Below are 22,875 nucleotides of genomic sequence, written 5' to 3' on the forward strand. Positions count from 1 at the left end.
TCCAAATATAGTTGGATGATCATTTACAAGCATTTAATCTCATATGGAAGCACTCTCAAACACATATGGAAGAGTTTTACATAATAAATTATAATGTCACATATATCGACACATACGTAGTTAAAAGAACATGACAAGCACGCTTTTATATCATTACAATAATACCGTTCTTCGCTGCCATGATTAAAAAATATACTAATTAATGTCATGGATCTGGATTAATGTCTCTCTCTCTAATTTTAGATTCCATTTATAAACTTCATTTCTACAGTCACATAACAAAAGTTTGATTATAAATCCTAATTTTATATGAACGAAATAATTCTCAGTTATTCTATGTTAGCTTGAATGAAAGTGACTATGCATAGATGCAACTTGTGGGCATAAAAAGAATTCTATAACTTTACATGTAAATGTAGGATTTACTTGTAGACGCTCAAGTAGAAGTATGGCGTATTCATCTTAGCTGATTTGATGCTTTTGGATTTGGTTTCAGAAACACATCGGGTCTCACATGCTTGACTTCTGCAAGGAGAGCAGCTATCAGTACTGGAACAGCTTCCTGTCTTCTGACCTGAGACTTTGGAAGCTTCTGTGCAACAATCTTTCTTTGCATCAGCAACTGTCTTGCTTTTCAATGTGAATTTCATGGTTCCTGAAATGGAATATGAACATTTAGTCTTAAGTTGTTTTTATAATACCGGCTTCTATAAGTATTATATAAATATTGATTTTTAATTTCGATATTACATGTCTCCTGACAATACTGGTGGGACAGCTCATTATGAGACGCAAACAATTCGTATGCTAATGGCCTGTCATTAAATTTTTCAATTAATAATCTTTAAATTGTTCATACAAAATATTTATATAGATTATATCTAAAATTATAGCTTTCCTTGTAATAATTATCATTTGAAAATGTTAATTGCTTTAATTAATTAGAATGTTATTTCATTTGAATTATCAAGATTATTACTTATAATTTCTTCCTAACTTATGATATTTCAAATTCCAGTATTTTAGGATAATCAATGGCCGCATTGAGGAAGGCGGATTGATTAACACATCTTCGAGCGTTGAATGGTATAAGGAATAGTAAAAATTATTTAAATTGAAATAATATAAAATTATTTAAAACAGTACTTTATAAAACTTCATAATTATGCAAGTTATGATGATATAGAAGTGGTCTATCATCAAAAACCCTAGCGTCTGTCTTCTTTTTCATAAAATTTTAGTGTATTATTATCATTTTGCTTAAACATTGGAGGACTATATATAAAAATTCGGACATCGTAATTTTTTAAGAATGTGTTTAGTGACAAATGATGGATATATAATTATTTACGCCATTTACATCATCTATCGAGGGACACCTCAGACATGGAGATGAGGGACTTTTGGAATAGTGTTACATTCTAGCTGCCCTGGTGGGTACAGAAATAGTGCGGGCCAGCAATCTCTTCCCGGTGGAGAAATGTGCTTCCACGGGTAGGGTTGTACCGTGACCAGTGATGACTTTTAGAACTTAGAGTCCTTTCAAATGGAAACATAATTTTTCCCTAAAGGTGATAAATTTACAGCGAAAAGTGAAAAATCTACATAATATTCTGCATAAAATTTCAAAGTATATGCTTATCCCAAAATGTTAACAGTATCTTAGTCTTTATAAGAGAGATTATCTATAATATAAAATTCCGATGACATCTCATATACATGTTATGGTGAAACTATTATAACATCCATCATAAACGGGTTGTAATGAACCGGCATAAAATATTTGATATCATCCATGAAATTATGAAACTATTACCAATTATTAATACAATAACTTGAATTTTTTTAAATTTAAATTGAAAATATCTAATTAAGTAGTTAGAGTGATTATCATTAATTAGAAGAAAACAATATTTAACCTTGTATTAATAATAATCTCAAATGTGGAATAATGATATAATAAAAAATAAATATTTAACTCAATAATTATAACAGAATAATTATAATAGAATAAAAAAATGCAAAACTACTTATAGATAATTATATATATATATATATATATATTTCAAACTATGACTATATAAGGATATTACTTACCTTAACAATTGCGATCGACTAAAGAAGCAAAGAGAAGGAAAAAGGTTCGATTGTTCTACTAGAACAGTTTTCAATAACTAACTTCGACTGACATCGGATACCTTCTCAATGCAATCCTCTCTTTTTATTACCCCATAAAGGGTGCCGTGTGCAGATGTTTCAACACCTCCCACAGGTGCAAGGTGCTCATTGGCTCCAGTTCGAACCAGCCGTAATTTTACTAACGGAACTTTATCGAAGAAAATTAAATGAAATTTTCCAACATTGATGTCAATGACACGCTTGACAGGTGATAAAAGTTTTGTTATCAGCTCTGAGCTGTTACGAAGAGAATTGGTGACGTAATGCAGGAATTGTCTCTAAGGACATGGGATACGTATGAGGAATGAAGAATTACGTTGGGAACTATTATAGATTTATTTCCAAATGAATATTCACTGTTTGAAATTGTAATTTCTGAAGATATAGAAAATCCAAGAATTGAACATCTTTCTCTTGTAGTTGAATGGCAAAAAGAAATGTTTCTATTATGAATATTCACTTCTATAACAGAAATATAAATTTTGGAACAAATTTTTGAAATTTTGAAATTCATGGTTTTATAACTGTCAGAGTAAAATGTGTGATTAGGCAGTACTGGATTAGTTAATGAATATGGAATGAACATTGGATTTTCCCTTCTCCCCATGCAATAGACCTACTCCTTTAGTCCTCATCAGGTTACTATGGATACGATAGCATCAAACATTTGCCTACATTGTATTTATTAAAATGTGCTGAGCCTGTGATTTAAGCCTGTATATTTTTCGGAAGATTTCATATACAGTAAAGGTACTAAGTTACAATCATACGCGATACTAAAACACTGTCTCAATATAACAAAAATAAGCTGTAATACTAATACATTTTGATTATATTTTCAATGAATATATTAAACTACGTCTCTTTATATTAAACTCTTTTATTTTCTCTTCTTATATGTTAAATATTTTTATATGTGGAATAGTTTCAATTTATCCGCGTTCCAAAAATTATTTTTTTTACTCATTCAAATTTAGATTTAACTTTACTTTCAGAGCCACGCTATTTCTTTTTTTTTTCCTCGTTGAATCAAATGTGCATCAAAAACAACAAATAATGTCTCAACTAATTACTTTCTAAATTTGCATAAGTTTAAAATTATTTCAATGTTTTTATTGATTTATTTATTTTGCTTTATATTTTTCGATTCGTATGGAGGTGGTAATTGGTCATGGTTTCGGAAAAGAGATATTAATAATATTTCAAAATTGGGCTTATGTCGTCGTCATTTTAAAGAAATAAAATATTCCTTGAAGTGCTCCATGTTTGTTAACTTTTCTAGAAAAAAATATCATATACATATTGTAAATGTTTACAATGATCATTTAGTTAATGTGAAATAAGTCCAATTATACTTTGAAAAATATCAATCACATGATTAAAATAATCTTAAATTAGTATAAAGAAATCTACATAAAATAAACGTATTCAGATTCTCTGGAATTCAATTTTCTGAATCTTTTTCTATATATAAATTGATGAACAGAAATTTCATGCACCTAGGAACACCACAAGAAGAAAATTATTGTTGGAATTGTTGAAAAAAAAGAAAATAGTTTAAGTCATTAAACGAGTCTAGTAATAATGACGATATTGAAACGAGTTTTGATAACTTTTGTTCTGTTAAGTGCTTTTTTAATTTTTCAGTAATAATATGAAAATTTGCACTTCTCACAAACCCGGAATAATCCTAAATCAAAACAAAACAAAAAAAATATTTAGAGAGATATATAGAAATCAGCACAAAATTTGACGTACCTAGAAAACCCAGAAGAGAAGAAACAAAGGGCAATCGTCTACAAGGCTACTCAAGTATGAAATGACGGGTGAGCTGAATATGGTTCAAAAAATGTAACAAGAAATCTAACTTTTATTTAAATGAATGAATCTAGTAGACCAGTTTGATGGGGTTTTGTACCGCTTCGTACCTTTGAAGATTCCCGGCTATAAAGTAGATAAAGGAGCGAAAGCGAAGGAATGAAAGACATGGTCTGAATTACAATTCGGAATATTTTTATGGAACTCTATGGCCGGTCATATAAATGCATGCTCTATTTTAAGGAGTGAATAAATTAGCAGCAAAATATCTATAAATCTCATTTACGTTCAAAACTTTTCATAATTTAAAAAAAAAAGATTTTTTTTAATTAACATTTTCCAATTTTTCTTTCTGTCTCATTAAAAAATATTTTCATTAAGTAAAACAATTTATCTTTGGTATTTTTTTTTTTTTTCATTTTTGAAAATTATTTAGTATTGTGAGTAAATCAGGAGAAGTCATGGTATTTGAAAGCTTTATTAGATTCAATAAATATCTTCTGCAGAATGAATATGTGAAAGCTGAACTTGTTACAATCTTGAATCATTTTACATTCGGTATGTTTCATTTATGGCTTTTTCAAATTTCTTGAAGAATCCTAACCACATTTAGTAATAAATCTGTTAATATTTTATGAACATCGGATACTTAAGAGTTTCGATACCGATCTTTTTTATAATGCATAAATGAGCTATTTTTACGTTCTTGTATACGTAATATAGAAAAATTATAGCAATAATCAAAAGATTTGGATTCGAGATTTTAGACCTCTAACCATTAAAAAACGAACTCTTCACGTTTTAGATCTCCATGGGTTTGAAAAACACATTTTTGGAAAAAGTTCGATTGTCTGCCTGTGACAAAGATAACTCAACGACGATCGGGGCGGTCGAAATTTGTTATACAATCTTTACACCAAATTTGCAGATTTCTATCAAATTTTGAATAAATTTTTGAGGAAGTCCGTCTGTCCGGGCTGTTCAAATATTAGTTAGCTAAATGGATAAAACTCCGTAATAAGAATTAACATCTATAGCCAATATACCTATCGAATTTTGAGCCAAATCCAACCTGGAGTTAAGTGTCTGTCGGTCTTCAGTTTCAGAAATAATTAAATGCGATAATTCAAGCACGTATGGACCTAAATATATCAAATTTGGCTCGAAAATTTATGACTGTAAGTGTAGTTTTGTATCATATTTTTGTTTCATTCGGTTGAGGAAAAAGTGTCTAAAACATAAATTCGATTTTCGGGATTATTCGCCAAAAAAATTCGCCAAGAATGACAATAAAAATTCTAAATTCACGCCAAAAGTTTATATTTTGTAAGTGTTATATGCCAATACCAAGTAAGGCGTTCTTAGGCATAACAAATTTATGAGAGAGTATGCAAGAAAGTTTTGGAGAGACCATTCCGCTTGTGTTTTCAAGAATTGAAGAGTTTGCTGCAAAAAGGAGGTACCTCCAATTATTCAAGTTTGCAGAAAACCGGCGGTAGCACCAGCAGCTACCTCTATATTGCAACAAACTAATGAGACAAACAACTCCATTGAGTTAACGCGAGAACTAACGATTGCAGCTACATTTTTTGGCACCAAATAAACAAGTTTTTATTTTACAACATGATAGTATATGTAACTCCAAATTCTCCTAATTGGAGCTATATCCTTTTCGCAACAAACCCTTCAATTGTAATTTTATTACGATGAAGTTTAAGAAGAAGTGAGATTTAAAGAGTGATTACTAAATATTGTAAGATTTCCGAACATAATATTTAAAATACAACATTTCGTAAAATAATTTATCAGTCTGTTTCTGTAATTAAAAACTTCTTACTAAGAAGAAAACTTTATTTATGAAGCAAATGCTTAAAATTATTTTAAAAATGGGAATTAAAAAGATAATAGTTCAAGAGCATTTCGATTGCGGATTTTCTACTGGCAAAATCCTTAAGCTATTAAAATACCATGATTCTGATTCGCCATTTATTATGCAAAATAGATTATTGGGTACTGATAGTTATAAAAGTAGATATATGCAAACTTGTCTTTTTTGGATTTGTCGTAAAAGGAAAATTCCATGGCTTGACTGTCGCTTAAATAAATAAATAAAAAAAAATGGTTACGAAGGTGAAGAAATAGTTGGATAAAAAATTTGGCAGAATAATATTTTTTTGGCAAGCTATTTTGCTCTAGATAATATTGTAACACATAAAAATGCTGAAGTATATTGCTTTTCGGATGTACATGAAAGATTTCGAAACATAAACTCTTTCAAAATAAAAATAAAAAAATCTGTTATGGCTCAGGTTGCAATGTCGAAAAATGGAAAAATTGCTTCTGAAATTATTCGATTCTTCGATAAAGTACAAATCTCTGCAGAATGTTTCGAACAAAAATATTGCATGCACACTCATTGCCAAATGATGACAGATTTTATCCCAAAAATAAATTAAATAATTTAGTTTAATTCTCCATTGCACAGAACCAAATTACCGCAGGTTGATTTGATTCGGTGTGAATGTCAAATATTCAAATTCTCTCAAGCCAGAACATTAACCTCCTTCAATATCAGATCTAAATTTTTCAGAATATAATATTTGAGATATTTTGAGGCATTTGGGATATTTTGAGGTGTTTGAATTATGACATTTGGGATATTTTGAGATATTTAGACAATGACATTTGAATATTTTGATATATTTAGAAAATAGTATTTGGGCTACAAAGTCTAAAATACATGCTAAACAGCGTAGATGTTTGGGTTCTCTTGAAGCTTCTATATTGAATGAATGGGGCATTACTTTTTAAAGCAATTCACACCAGGATCAGAAAATTAAGAGATTATTTACGATCATTGGTGTGGATGGTGGTCAATGTTTCAAACATGATCATTCGATTAAAATTATTTTAAGGTAAAATTTCATGTAGGATGGGGTTTTTTTTCTGTTTCTCATCTGTGAAGTAAAATAATTAAATAATTTAAATAGTGTTTAGTAGGTTATTCAGTAAATGACTTCAACTTAATCAACTTTCATTAGTGTTAACCACTTTGATGCGTGAATATAGCGGAAGTTAAGGCAAGATGATGCAATCTAGGGTTTGATGGTTTTTCACATCCGGTTTTAAAAAAACCTGTTTTTTAAAATAAATTTGTGACATTTGAAAAACAGTTTTTAAATTAAGAAAACCGGTTTTCCAAAACGCCTAGATATTCCTCTTCTTCTTCTTCTTCTTCAAAAAAAAATGTATTTTATCGTTTGGGACCGATTCGAGTAGCAGGTGAAGGCTTAGGACGACGAGATGCCAATTTATTAACAAGTGAAGGTATATTTGAATTTCTGTTAAATGAACTAAATAATTTAAACACTGAAATAAGTTTGAAATTATTATATGCTTTAGAAGAACGAATTCAAGAAAGAAGACAAGCAGAATTAGCAAATGCAAAATTCACAAAACTTTTCTAGTTCAGCGAAAAATCTAGTGTACTTTCTTTAACTTCAAAAACCAAAATTATTAAGTTATCAGGAAATATATTGTCTAGAATGTTTCCTAATTCTTTTGGGGAAACCTATTTCATGAAGAGAAAATCGAAGAAACTACTCATCAGAGTAATGCTTTTTTAAAAGAAGCAATGGAAAAATGAATTCATAAGTTTCTTGAAGACCCTGAAGAAAAACTTACAAATCCAAAGACACGAAAGCTGAATTTTCATTATTTGAGGCAACGAATAAAATAACAAAAAAACCTTATATTTGTTATTTGATGCTATGAAAAATATAAAACCAAGCTCAGTAGCTTGTGAAGGAGTATTTTCCAAAATAAGATAAAGACTTAGCCATCGTTCAGTGGATATTTCATGTTTTTTAAAAACTTATTTTCTTGGGAGAAATTAAAATTAGCGAAAATAATATAAATATTATTTGAAATTTTTGTTTTAGTTTTCGTTATTTTGTGTAAGTAATATGTGTATGTAATCCTTATTTTTTATATTTTGACTTTGACTTTGATATTGATTTCGTTTTTTGTTATTGTATATAAATTAAATAAAATATTTTTCCCAATTCTATTTTTTTGAAAAAAAACCCGGGTTTTTTTAAAAAGTTGGTTATTGTCTAAACCCTAATGCAATCATTTTGCTCTACGCGTTATTTCAAGATAAACCTTAACAGTGAGAAAACATGTATGAAAAAAAAAATGCATCACGACTGTAAACAACTGATATCAGAAGTACAAAAAAATGGACAAAACTGGTTTTAGCAAGATATAATAAAGATATTCATTAATTTACGGTATGATACGGTGAGATTATTTGTAAATTTTCAGGTCATGGAAATTGTTCTAGGAAACTAAATGCACATTTTGAACCAGCCCTCAAAGGATTCTTTCACCTTTGATTAGCTTATCAATAATAAGGCCATCTCTAGGGCAGCTTAAAAATATTACATTTATCTTTATACCGGAAGATAAATGATTCGGATATTAATAATTGTATTCTGAAATATGCATTCAAAAAATACATGGACGATTACAAATTTGATAAGTATTCCAAAACTTATTATATAATGGATTTCGGATATTGAATTCAGAACAGATTGATTTCTTTTTGCTAACCATTTTATTATTACATATCTAATATTTTAATAAATCTAATGGGATACTTTCATATAAAAATCAAATTTTCAAAAATAAGAATTGACATGCAATTATTACACTACTGGAACTAAAAATGAGAAATTTTGAGCCATCGTCTTAGTTGTTAATGACGTAATAGAAATGAGGACTTAAGCAATAAACATTTAACATTAAACAAAACGCTAATAAGTGTTGTGAAGCTTGCAGGTTCTTTACCTCCCGAATTAAATTTCACAGAGAAGGTAACCATTCACATCGTGTCTCTGAATCAACTTGGTCATGGTCATTTGCAGATTCAATATACGTGGATAAGTTATCCATTGATTTGCTGGATAGGAATCAAGGAACATCTCCTGTTAATCCGAAGCAAGAACCGATGACCAGAACGGTAGTTTCTGTCTCTAAGTAGAAGGGCGTGAACTCGGACTTCACATTTGAACTCTCTAATGCATACATTGATCAGAAGTTATTATAAGATTACGAAATCTCAATAGATTTATTTCTTGTATATTTCTAACCCCCTCCCTATTTAGCAGAAAAGAAATAATAATAAACAGAAAAAAGTAACTTAACACCATGGGGTAATACTTAAAGTTACTTCAAATCATGAATTTTATTATTAAAGCTGCCTAAGGAAAATCACCGTTTCTTTTCGTTTTCTAAATTAAAAAAGAAAAAGCAATTTCCCACTGGAAGTATATTCAACCTGATTTATTCCATCTTAGAATTGAACTACAAGTTGCCATCAGTGAAACAAGACAACTAAAAACTTTTTTAAATAATAACAATAATAATTAAATAAAAATATTAATACATTTTCAACAGTTATTTAATCATTTCAATTGCTTTTTTGGGGAGGAGGGGAAGATATCATAGATGATCACACATAAAGAATGTTTGGCTCGAATAGCCATTGCCAATGTGATATTTCACATTGGCGCCCAAATTTTAATTTAACAATATTATATTCCCCTATATATCAGAACTCAGAATTGTTAAATTAAAAAAAAAACTCTAGTTTAGTAGAGATTCAATTAAAAACACATCTAAATAGCGTGGATAAGGTATATAAAATTATATTATGTCTGATAATATAAAATATTACAAAATTCAATGTCAGTTTTATCGTTACGCCTAATTTCCTGACCATCGACTTGCAGTAACTTATTTCTTCTGCTTCCATACTTAAGTTTCCTCCCTTTTCACTCACTTTTCTGTAGATGCCAAACTGATAGAGGATTAACAAGAGAAATGCTGGATTATATAAGGTTCGCAAGACCATGAATTAATAAATAAAATTCTATGAATTCTCCTATTACACATATATAATTATTTTATATAATTTTTATGATCCTTACAAAATTATGAGCCATATGAATTATGAACCATCTACATTAAAAATAACATTAAAACTACCTTATTGTATTGTGGTTGTTGTTACTTATGGCACTTCACAAACCCGCTGACATATCTGTCATGGATTTAAGCCGAGTGAGCGTCTCTTGTTCTTTTAGGAGTGCCAACTAGGACCAAGAGTACGACTTAGCTATTTCATGCGTCACATTCGCTTGCACAACCAGGAAACAGGGAACATTCACAAACCTCAAACATATAACACAGAAGAAGAACAAACATGCCGGAACGCGGTACGCCCAAATCACGTGGAAGACACGCTACCTCTTTGCCAGGACGCCGGCACCTTGTCGTATTCTATATTAGTTAATTTTTTTTACTGAATATATGCTCAAATCAGCCTCCGTTTTTATTTTTATTTTGAATTATTCTTTAAAATGCATGAGATTCTTCTCAATAAAAACACACACTGTATCCCCATTAGATATCACCTAATATGACCTAGAATTACATTTATTTCTATTTTCACGCTTCAAATACTTGAAACCTGAGAGAATCTTACTCTGACGTAAGATCTATGACAGTGCTACCTGTTATACGTCATCACACACATTATTTTTATCTTCTTTAAATATTATCTCAATGAAATCCGAGTACCTATCTAAAGTTATCCGGTAGCTAGATAATTCTTCTTCCTTAATATATATTTTTTTATTTAGTTTGCCGATATTTTAACTTTCGGCATAGTACATAAAATAGATAAAAAATGATGTTAGAGCTATGAAGAATGGAATTTCGAATGACTCAGCAGATGAATCTTACTTTCTTTAGATATTATATTTGAAGCATATACGGCTCCAGTTGCATTTTTCAAGTACATAAATTGTGTAAGATTAAAAGAGGATTTGTTATCTTAATGCTCATTCAAATATTAAAAAATGTCCAATAAATAGCATTTAAAAAACTTATTTTTATTAGTGCACTTGAAAGAATAATTTTTTAATTTAAATATGTTCTTTTTTTAATTTAAAATTCATCATTATAAATATTATGGAATTTAGAAATTAATTTTTCACTAATTCAGAACCAAGCAGCGTCATTAGTATGGAATCAAAATCTAATTAAATTGACAGATAATGACACTCTGAAAACATTGAAATACCTTTTTGTCATCGAGAATATGTAAGTGTACAGATTCTAAAATCTGACGTACACAAAGCGAGCGAAAAATCGATTGTAAAATGCATTATTACGTACAAAAAAGGGGGTAGGAAAAATATATATTAATAACTTCATGTCGAAAGAAATGAACTATTCATTCTTCCTTGAAATACCAGTTAAATAAAATGCTTAGAATAAATTATACTCTTTTTAATAGACATGGGTTAATCACTATAATTTTCCATTAGTATCATTATTATCATTCATAGTTCACTGCTTTTATCTTCTCATATGCGAAGTATAGAGAAAGCACTGTAATGGTGAAAAAAAAATGCGAACTCGAGATTTAAATGAATCTCTGAGTTTCAGATGTTTTCGAATTTGGATTTTTTTTTTTTTTTTTTGAAATTTAGTTTATTTTTGTACACTATAGCTTAAGAACGGTTAAGCTAGACCTTTGAAATGTGGCATATGGACTTTAAATCAAACTTGTTTATTTGTTTCTATCAAATTTACGACGAACTCCATTGAGAGAAAGTCTATCTGTTAGGGTGTTTGAGTACAGGTGAATTTGATAACTCGGAAAGCAAAAAACCTCCGTAAAGTTCTAATGTTTGCTGTAACACTGACAGCAGGTCCTTTTACCCAGGCACCCATTAATGAATGGCAAATGCTGCAAGCTTTTGTTATTCCGCAACTGCAGCAAAACCAATAATTGGACTCAATAATTATTATGCAAGATAGAGTATGTTCGGTACAGAGCCTTTTAAGACAGCATTTCGGTACTGAAAGAGTTATCAGTCAGTATTTTCAGACGGAATGACAGTCCAATTTCTAGTACATCACCCCATGTGACCTTTGGCTGTAGGAGTTCCTGAAATCTGTAGTGTATGCTGATGGCATTATAGACCTGTGTGTTTTAAAACAGAACATAAGACGAGTTTTTATGAACATCGAAATTGACAGTTTATATGCAGCAGTAGGGAATGTCATACACTGTATGCAATATATTGTACGCAGGGAAGGGCAGAGTATTGAAACGGCATTCTGTTAACTCTAATGCTTATAAAAGATTTTTTTTTGAGTTTCATGAATTTATTCATAACTGTAGTGCCAGCATTCAGTATTCATAACTTCCATAGTGCCAGTATTCCCCCTATCCGCAACTTTTGGTAAAAATTTTTTTTTTCAGAATTCATCTTTTTATACCTTCCACAGTCTGTATATGAAATGTTGTTCCAATTGTGTTCATCCGTTTTACCTCCTGATGCCGACAAACAGAGAAAGTTATTTTATGGCCACCTTTTATTATTAATCAATATTGGTCAAAACATCCATATTAAAAGCCTGTTAACTTTCTCACTATCAAACTCAATAGCTTGATTTTTTTAAACCAAATCAGATGAATCTTGTTTGAAAGCAATAGAAGAACTTTTCATAAAATCCTCTGGACTAAAATATTTCACACTTTCTTTGATGTGAGTAATTTTGGATACCTAGTCGCACATTTAGATTAAAAAATCTGAGAATAGTTCTTTGTTTTGTTGTTGAAACATTCGAAATTCCAGGAGTCGAGAAATTTTAGCGATGTAATAGCGATTAAGAAAATGAAATATCGCACCAGTATATTTGTTTGAAACCTTCTTCTTTGTGTAGTCACCACACAATTACGTCGGTAACTTTTAATAATTTGTAGCTAAATTTAAATTGTAAATTCCTTAGTTATCAGGGAAAAAAATAAAAGAAAAAAAAATTGGAAACATAAATCGTGGTTGATTCCTTTGTAATCAAGGATGAGTTATTCAAGTCCCGCCTTTGTATCCAAATCAATTCGAATGACCTTCATCGTGAAAGTGGAAGGGAACAAATTATGTGGTCGCTATCGACCTCGACGTGCATCCTCCCATTGAAGATGTACACAGTGAAGATGGCAATTTTAGTTAATAATTAATTTTATAGTAATTGATAATATTATTTAATTGATAACATTTAATTTATTTTATAATATTTAATTAATAATTAACTTTATTCTAATAAATATTTTTATTACTTTTGACTCACTTTATATTTTATCAAATTTAGCAATTAAATACATCATTATAAATAATTTGTGCTGATTTCTTGCGTCATAACAATATGCCTAATTCGAAAGAAATAAAGAAGAGCGGTAACTTTTCTTAAAAAAGAATAAAACATGTCCATTTTACAAGCACGAGAGGGCAACATGATTTTTTGCTATGTACAGATGTGGAAAAAAAGAGCCATTCTGCTTTACTCTGCTGTCTATTATTGTATATGAAAAATAAAAAATATGATTTTAATGCAGGCTATTTATACTAAAATTTTCTTGCTTGAAATGTTCGTATAGGATTGTCTACATATTTAAAATAGCAAAAACTTTAAAATATCTTATGATAACAATTTTTTTTGATGTCATGCATGGATTTTCCTTGGTAAGACTACCCAAAATACAAAGTTTGGTTGATGCATCAAATTACTTCAGAAGATATAAGACATCTTTTTTTGATAAAAAGTTGTTTTCCTATGTAAATTCAGTTATTCTCTGGACACCAGCAAGAGCATTTTTTTTGTGATGCTTAAAAAATGTCTATAAAGCTACAATCCACGAAATAAAATCGATTTCTACTTCAGGCATGACAAAAATTTACAATGAGAATTTCTGGATCGAAGTCTCATTTTTTTTCGCAATGGTGGGTATATTCATAGCTATTGAAAATTCTGTTCAAATTTCATCTGAACATGAATCGATATTATGCTGAAAGCATTAAGATCGAAAATTTTAATCTATAAGCGAAAGAAATAAGATTGAATAATTTTTTTGTTTAAAAGAAATAATAATTTTAGTGAGAAAGAAAGAAAAAAAAAAATTAGCTGATTTTTATTCCTTCCGTGCTTTATTTCTGCCTTTCTTTATTTTTCTTTTGCATTTTTTTCTCTTGAGTGTGAATTTCATATTCCTATGCCTTCTACAGTCTGTTTATGGAATTCAGTTTCATTGTTGTTGTTGTTTCTGATGGCATTTGCCATGGACCTACCTGCTGATTTCGAATTCAGGGATTTTAAGCCGGGAGAGAGAGTCTCTTGTTTTTAGCAGCGCCAACTAGCGCCAATGATACGATTTTGCTACTCACGCATCACATTCGCTTGCACAACCCCTTTTTATAGGGGGGGGGGTACATTCACTCATCTCACAGATAGAACAGATGAAGAATAACCATGCCCGAAACAGGACTCGAACCCAGGACGCCAAGAAAGACGCGCTATTCCTATGCCAGGATGCCGGCAATTCAGTGTCATTCTATTCATTAGTTTTATCTGCAGAAGTCTCCAAATTCAGAAAATTATTTTACCACCATACTATAAATTCTCTATTTTTTACATATAAAAATTTATATAAAAAAATCCTTCTAATCTAAATTTATCGTTTAAAAATTAAATTTCTTAAAAATAAACTTTAGGTTTAAAGATAACTTGAAAAGAATCCTTGATAATAAATAGATTTATCATAAAGAAAGGACAAATGGAAAAGTGTGACATTTTTTCTTCTTTGCAACCTTTAGTAATATTTTTAGCTGATATCAAATATTTATTTTATTCGCTTACTCAACTTTTCTTTGTTCATTATCAGGGTATTGAGAGCAACTTTTTTTGCATCTTTCTCAAAAGTGGAAAGTTCATTTGCCATGAAATTCCAGTTCGAACTAGAGAAAGTAAGTTTGCTCCTGAAAATCATTTGAATAATATTGAAAGAAAATGCGAATATCGATGTCAATGACACAATTGATAAAACGAATAAAAATAGATTATCAATTTCATACGAGTTCTTGTGGGTTTTTATGATAATAGTAAATTTTCAGAGGAAATGAATTCTAATTTTCAACATATTTAAACACTTTAGAGTATATCTTTTGTCTGTTAATCATGGAAGAAAAATTCCTTCTATAAATTGCCATACCAAATACTGCAAACTATGAATTATATTTACAAGATTTTCTTAAAATTAGTGGCGTATGCTTCAATAAAAAATAATATTAAGATAATAATCCTTAATTTTCACAACAGCTGAAATTGATTGGTTTGCAAAAAACAATTGAATAAAAATAAATTATATATAAAGCAGTTATAATGTGAAATCATGTGATTATAAACATTAAATGTTGCATTATAAAGAGGATTAAGTTTAATGAACACTTTTTAACTAATATTTTAACAATAACAACAACAGAAAAATCCAAACCTTTTAATTTAGTCCAATGGGTTTATCAACTGCTTTGCAATCCTTTTTATCATTTCCCATAATTCTATTCTTAAATTACTCTCGGGATATATGTTCTCAGGGTATGCAGATATAAATAGATGAAATCGTGATAATTATCGTGAATCGTGATATTCGTGATATAAAATAATTTTGCGAGAACATACACACACATGCGCGCACGCACACACACACACACACACACACATATGTATATATATAATTAAATTTTTGCAGTGTTTTGCCACGTTATAACACTTGTATCAGAGTAACAGAACTTTCACGACAAGACAAAAATCAGAAAATTAAGGAGTGGGAAGGCTTTAAGGGATTAAACAGCATCAAAAGAAAATTTTCCAGACTTTACTGGAGCAAGCGTTTATTTTACTCGTGGGACTTTTATGTGATGCTTCAGTATTACTTTGGCCAGTTAAAATTACAGAAGTTAGGCCCTGAGGCAAGTGGGGTAGCTTGAGTCCTTTTCCTGTACATCAAAAGTCTGAGTCTAAGAATTTTAAATTCAGATGATCAGAAAATTATTACCTTTATGAACTCTCTCTCTCTCTCTCTCTCTCTCAAACACACACACACACACACACACACACACACACACACACATATATATATATGTGTGTGTATATATGTGTGTGTGTGTGTGTGTGTGTGTGTGTGTGTGTGTGTGTGTGTGTGTGTAATGATATTTTAAACTCTTAATTTCAATTTAATTAATTTCCAAGATTTTATTTTAATTTAGCCCAAAGTAACTTCATTCAAAAAATATTCTCTTATTTCGTGATCCAATTCCACTTTCTCTGCTTAATTAATTCAAGGTAAGCTTTATAAAACTGCTGAATTGACTAAACGCCGATATTTTCACACGTTCGGCTTGAAGTGGTAAAAAATGTCCAGTAAGCACATTCTTTTTAAAAGATCCCTGTGTTTCCCTTACATGTGATTGACATGCGTCAGAAATCCCTAACAGAATCTTATTAATATATTGGCACTGTGAAGAAATATTTTCCCTATCAAAATATAAGGTTATATAAGGCGAGGGATAATTTATTTCGGCCCTTCTTCCTCACTTCTGCTGTTGCAAAGTGCTGTGGCGGACGTCTTGTCCGCATCTCTGATTGTAAATAATTATACTTTTCTGATGGATTAAAAAGAATTTAAAAAGATAAAAAGTCTCTTCAATGTCTTCAAACTGCATCCTGCATCACATAAAATAATGTTACATATTAAAGAGCCGACAGGATTCGAATTTGTTATATATATATATATATATATATATATATATATATATATATATATATATATATATATATATATATATATATATATATATATATATATATATATATATATATATATATATATATATATATATATATATATATATATATATATATATATATATGATTCACAGAAAGTGTTTACGTTTCCATGAGAAAATAGAGCTAGTGTAAAATTGGCATTGTAATTAAAATATGAATCTGATTCATCTCTTTAAATCGTCAAACTTAAATGTTAAAAATAAATTTGATTAAATGTGATGCTTTCTATAAGATGGTAACACTAATGAAATATAAATTGTTTTATTTTGGCATTTTAATGTTTTTTTTTAGCTTTTTTACTTCTTAAACTAAGCATAATTTTAAACTTTTTAAGGTAATGTATATATAATTTTCTTTTAATGTATCTAAATGATTAAGAATTAAATTAATCAATAAAGATCGTTCCAACATAGTTTAACTGTTACAGTGATGGTTCTTGCTATATCTTGTTCCTAAATATATATTAAAAAATAATTTTGAATAATGCGAATGGTTTTTTTATAAAGCAATTTTATTCCTCAATAAAATTTCTGAATTGAATTATTTCCAGCAGAGAAACTGCGTTGATTCAAATATTTAAGTTATGATCCTAAAACTTTTCTCTCTAACATTACTTTTGTATTGGTCTCCTTGTTATTTTATCAACTTTCAATTTATTTTACAGTGAATACTGACTCTGACAAATGTACAATACTCGATAAATTATTTCGTAAATGCTTGTGATATTATCAGTAATATTGCCTTTTTTTGTAAAAAATATATATCGTTTATCTAAACTTTTTAAATGGACATTAAACTCAGTTTTATAACTGTGAAAACAATTAAAATTTATTTTTAATTACCAATAGCTGGGGGCTTATGAATGCTTATATAAAGTTATTTAAATATCAAAATTATATCAGAACATGATTGCTAACTGAATGCTATTTTTTTTTTCACTAGAGTAACAAGATAATTACATTTTTATCAATTAAACAATCAACACGTTAATTAATAAAAGCAAAAATATGCTTTAATATTACTAATTTTATTAAATATGCTTAATGCAATTTTCATGATCCACATAATAACTATCTTACAAAAGCTTGTGATGATTTAACTTAAAGATTAAGAAAATTTTACGAACATTGAAAAATAGTCTTGAATACATATAAGAAAAATATTCTTGAATATCTATTTGCACTAAGCTTTTACTTCGAAGAAATTAACACACAAAAAATAGCAAATATTTATTTTTATTTATTCAGAACATTGAACAAAAATCACAGATATACAAATATTCCAATGCTTGAACTTTGTCAATAACAGTTTACAGATCTGAAATAAATGCAAATATAGTTCTACTTTCGGCATCTATCTTTAGAACATTCATTCTGTCTTTTCATTGGTAATTTTTGGTAATAGCTGGCTAACTTTGCTTTCTTAGGTGGATAGCTCAGATATATTGCTCTGCGTGCTTTTCAGTACTCCAATTTTCTCCACAAACACATATAATTTCATCATTTCCTTGGTGCAGTAGGGGCATTTATGTACATCAGATATTTCAGTAGACACAAATGAAGGCCAGTTTCCCTATTAAGATTACAACAGTGCCATTTAGGTCCATATTAGAACTCTCTCCACAGCAACATACCCATTCTGGCTGAAGTCATTGTCCTCTTTATTTACAGTTTTGTTTAAGATATATTTTGGCTAAACTCACAAAAATATTTGTGAGTTGACTTACAATACTTATTGTCTCAGTTCTTATAGTTATTATTCTACTTTCTGTTTAGAACATAGAAAAAAAATCAAAGATAGTTTTTAAATAACTAGCACAGAAATAAATATTCACATACATTATTGTGCTGTATCCTGATACTTTCATTTGTAAACGCTTAAGAAAGAGAAGGAATTGTAGGATTTCGCAACATTACTGTAGTTGTTTTCATTGGCAGAGGCAGACAGCAACCCACATTTTTTACCTCCGCAACAAGGGCAAATGCTCCCATTTGACGAACGCTCCGTCTTTTGGATCCTGCAATTTTCTGGGCAACAGCAGTTTCTCGAAGTAAAAAGTTTGGGGAGCTTCATTCCGTATTTCATTGTGCCTGAAACAAGAATATAGATATTTCAGAGATATATTTTCTTAAAGGATATCAACTTCAACCATGAAATGTATACAATTTTATTTTTTTGTTAGAGATTTTGTTTACCCTTCAAATGCATACTAAACAGATTTTGTTAAATAAACTTCTGAACCGAGTAGAAATTCTTTCTTTTTATTTAAACATGTTAATTATTTCAGACTAACTTTCTTTGTATAAACTGGGTGATGTAAAAAGAATCTTTACGTACAGAATGCAACGACTAATGAAATCAAGCCAGATGAAAACAAGATGAAAGAAACAAATAATAGCTAAATCTAGTATAATATTTTATTACACTACGAGATTTTGGACTAGTGATTCGAATCACCTTTAATTTTCTTTAGAAAGAAAGACAAATATGTTTTGTGAAAATACTGTAGTTTTGCTAAATTATCCCAACAATCATTTTGTTTTTATTTTTATTTTTTTCAATAAAGGAAAATACATTATTTCCTATGTTGGCACATCAATCTTTATTTGTAAAGATACGCGTGAATAAGCATTTATCATTTTTATCAGAAAAAAAGAAAAATATATATTTATTTTATCTTTAACCAATTAAATGAGATTATATGGCAAATGAACAAATAGTCAATCATATATATGAGATATTCAACAATTATATTTTATTGCTTATTTTATTCATACTTTTTATTTATAAATTTCCATAAAAATTCTGGCATGAAAATAAATTATTATTATTATTATTATAGCATTTTTCATTCCAATTATTATTTTCGTTTCATTGTTTGCAATTAAAATTATTTGCTTATAAATATTGACTATATGAATTTATTTGAAATATTCAAAATTTTATTTAGTGATTTCAGAAAAAAATATTCATCATATACCATGTAAATGAAAAATAGAATAGAAAGAGAAAATATGAATGAATAAAGAAAATTCAAAATTCATGGTGGCACCTTATTGTTTTTCCTATTTAAATTTTTTTCAATTTAAATTTATACACAACAGAAAATTAAGGCTTCGAATGTTTTTAACTGCCAAAAGATATTTTTTTATCATTTTTTCCCTTAAAAACTGATATGGAAACTAGCTTCGCAATATTCACTTCATAATTAACACATTTTCCCACCTTATCACTTTGGTTTAAATTTAGAAGCTACAGATAAAGTTGAAAAAAATTTAATACAAATCATTTATAGCTTAATATCTGTGAATAGTTAAAAATGAAAATTTTCAATATATTTATTAATCTAATACGAGTAAACTCTTACTTATCAATTATATAATCTTAAGTAAAAATGAGCAGAATCCTAAGGAACAGTTCAATAAATATTCTCGAGGTAACCTGGGCAGCAGTAACTATATCAAAGAGGCACCAGAAGCTAGTATAGAAATGAAAGTAGCTGTGTCCAGCTTATTTCCACGATGAAAGAAAATATGTAAACTCATCCATTCAATTTATTATGATGTTTATTAAAATTTAGCCCTAAGTTTTAATGAAATCTAAAATAAGTTATATTATATCTTCTTCAAGCTGTACAGACTTTTTTCTAGAGAAAATAGATAAAATAATAAGATATTTTATACCGCATTAAGGATTTTCAGCTGCAGGATGTAGATAATTCTTATTCAAAAAATGATTTTTTTGTAGAAATTGTTTTATAAATTAAATAATACAGGGATTTATATCATCCTATAATAACTAATAATCAAATGCAAATTCAGTTAAATTAAATCAACGTAGTAAAAGTTTCATCTTAAATTTGAGGCAAAATTGAACTATGATACACAACTGTTAAAGAGACGATATTGTTAAATGAAATGCAAATGTATCTATTTTCAAATTTAGTACCTTTAAAAATTTATGAAAAATATTTTAAAAATATATTAGATAAGAAGTAATATAAATAGAAAAGCTTAAAATTAAAATAAAGAAGGTCTTACTAGTGAGCATTTACGAACTAAAAATTTAAAAAAGCTGAAATAATTTTGAAATATTAAAAATTAAAAAAAAAATGTACTCACTTGGAAAGGCTGCGAAACACTAGGCCAGCGAGTGAAAAAAACGATTTAGAAATTATATCAAAACAACAATTAGTAGCTAGCTAAGTTCGATATCGAATGCCTGTTCAATTCATTGGCTGCCTTTTATACCCTAAAATACAATCTTTACAGAGGTGGTGCAAGCATATTGGCACCTCCCACAAGCCCATCATTAGCCTAAAATTCCAGTCTGAACCAGTCGGAGTGCATTTTCTAACATGAATCTATTAAAAATATGCGATGACGATTTGGGCCTTGATGTCAATGATAAAATTGCACAATGATGTTCAAGATATCAGTTTCGTTTCTTTTTCAAGATAGTGATTTGTGATGCAGCCCGAGAAACGTCTCGAAAAATCAAGATAGGTGAAAGCGGCAAGGTTGCGCAACAGATCTTTTATCTACCTATCGTAGAAATTCAAGGTCGTTCTGAATTTTACTGGAAAAGCCAATCGAATAAGGATACAGATATTGATTTTTTTTAGTTGGCACTTATCCTTCCACTTTCCTTCATACATGAGTATAGTATTTTTGTCTTTACCAAATGGACTATGTAAAACAATTTGTCGGTGAAGTAGAGCTTCCTTTTATTTCATAATCGGCAGAGTCTCTACTTACTCTGTAGATATTTTTACAGAGTACGCAAGCATAAATATCACACATATGGAATTATGTAAGACGGCGATTCCCAAATATTTTTGGCAAACTTAATTAAGCCAGGAACACCCATTCTTAGCACCCTATCCAACACGTAATTTCACATTATTAGTGAATTGTTTTTATATAGTGCATATAGAAATAAATAAGTACAGCTTAAGCTACTCTATTAATTATTTATGTTTATAAATTAAGCGGATTTTAATAAATATATTTATCAGTGGAATGAATTAGCCTGTTGATGACTACACATTTTCCGAAATCCAGGAATCATATTAGATTCATATCAGATATTCTTAAATCAGAAATTGGACCGATAAATTCAGAGGACTGTTAGCAGGTGTCAAGAAAAACAAAAATTGCAATGGGACATAGTATCCCAAACTATGATGGGAAATCAAAAATCGCGAAATATTCATGCAGGCTTTATTCCCATAAGGCATTATCAACACTCATAATACACAAAAGCTTGTGATGGATAATCTCCAAGCCAGCATGCCATGGAAATATCAACAGTGGTATAGTATCATATGTGGACAGTATTCCTCAGAAGTTATCTATTGGGGCCATACTTGCAGTCGAATGACTCAATGGACCAAAATAACTTATTTTTCTGCAACACGTCCTCCAGAAAATATTGAAAAGTGTACCGGCCTTAAAGTACCGAGGTATGTGTAGGTAGCATTCTGGCACATATTTTCCTTTCGGATGCAAAATCACCTCGATGTTGCATATCCAAAGGTAAGACTGGATGCGCAGAATCCATTGCTTAGCTTCCAAATTGGATGAATCTTTATCCTTGTGACTTTTTCCTATGGAGTCAACCTAAATTATTAATTTCTGTGTTGTCTATGAACAAAATTACCTTTATCATATTGTGGATTTTCGTCGTTGCGACAAACATCAAAAGCATAGTTAGTATATTTCAGCGCATCCGGAAATTGTTTTTGAGACATTGTAGACTTGCAATGACGTCATCTGCTGCTATTTTCAACAGCTCCTGTAATAATCAATCAAATACTTTTGTCGTTATTGTTTGCTTTTTGTCGTTTCAGTGACGCCAGTACGCAATTTTCTTAATTTTCAAACTTTCAGCATGGTTTGTGACACCGCGTTACACAGTAATTTTATTGCCCTTAATGTCTCCCAAAAAGCCTCCAAGTTTATTAACAATATCCCTATATATCTTCATAAAATGTATATTGTTAATTTTTTTTCTTTAATCTAGAGCAGCGTTTCTCAACCTTTCAGTATTCTCAGCCCAGTTTTCAATCATAATTTTCATCGTGCCCCCCCCCCGCTTAAAATAACATGTATACAACAA

This window comes from Argiope bruennichi, chromosome 9 (genome assembly GCF_947563725.1).
Source record: "Argiope bruennichi chromosome 9, qqArgBrue1.1, whole genome shotgun sequence".
Taxonomy (NCBI): domain Eukaryota; kingdom Metazoa; phylum Arthropoda; class Arachnida; order Araneae; family Araneidae; genus Argiope; species Argiope bruennichi.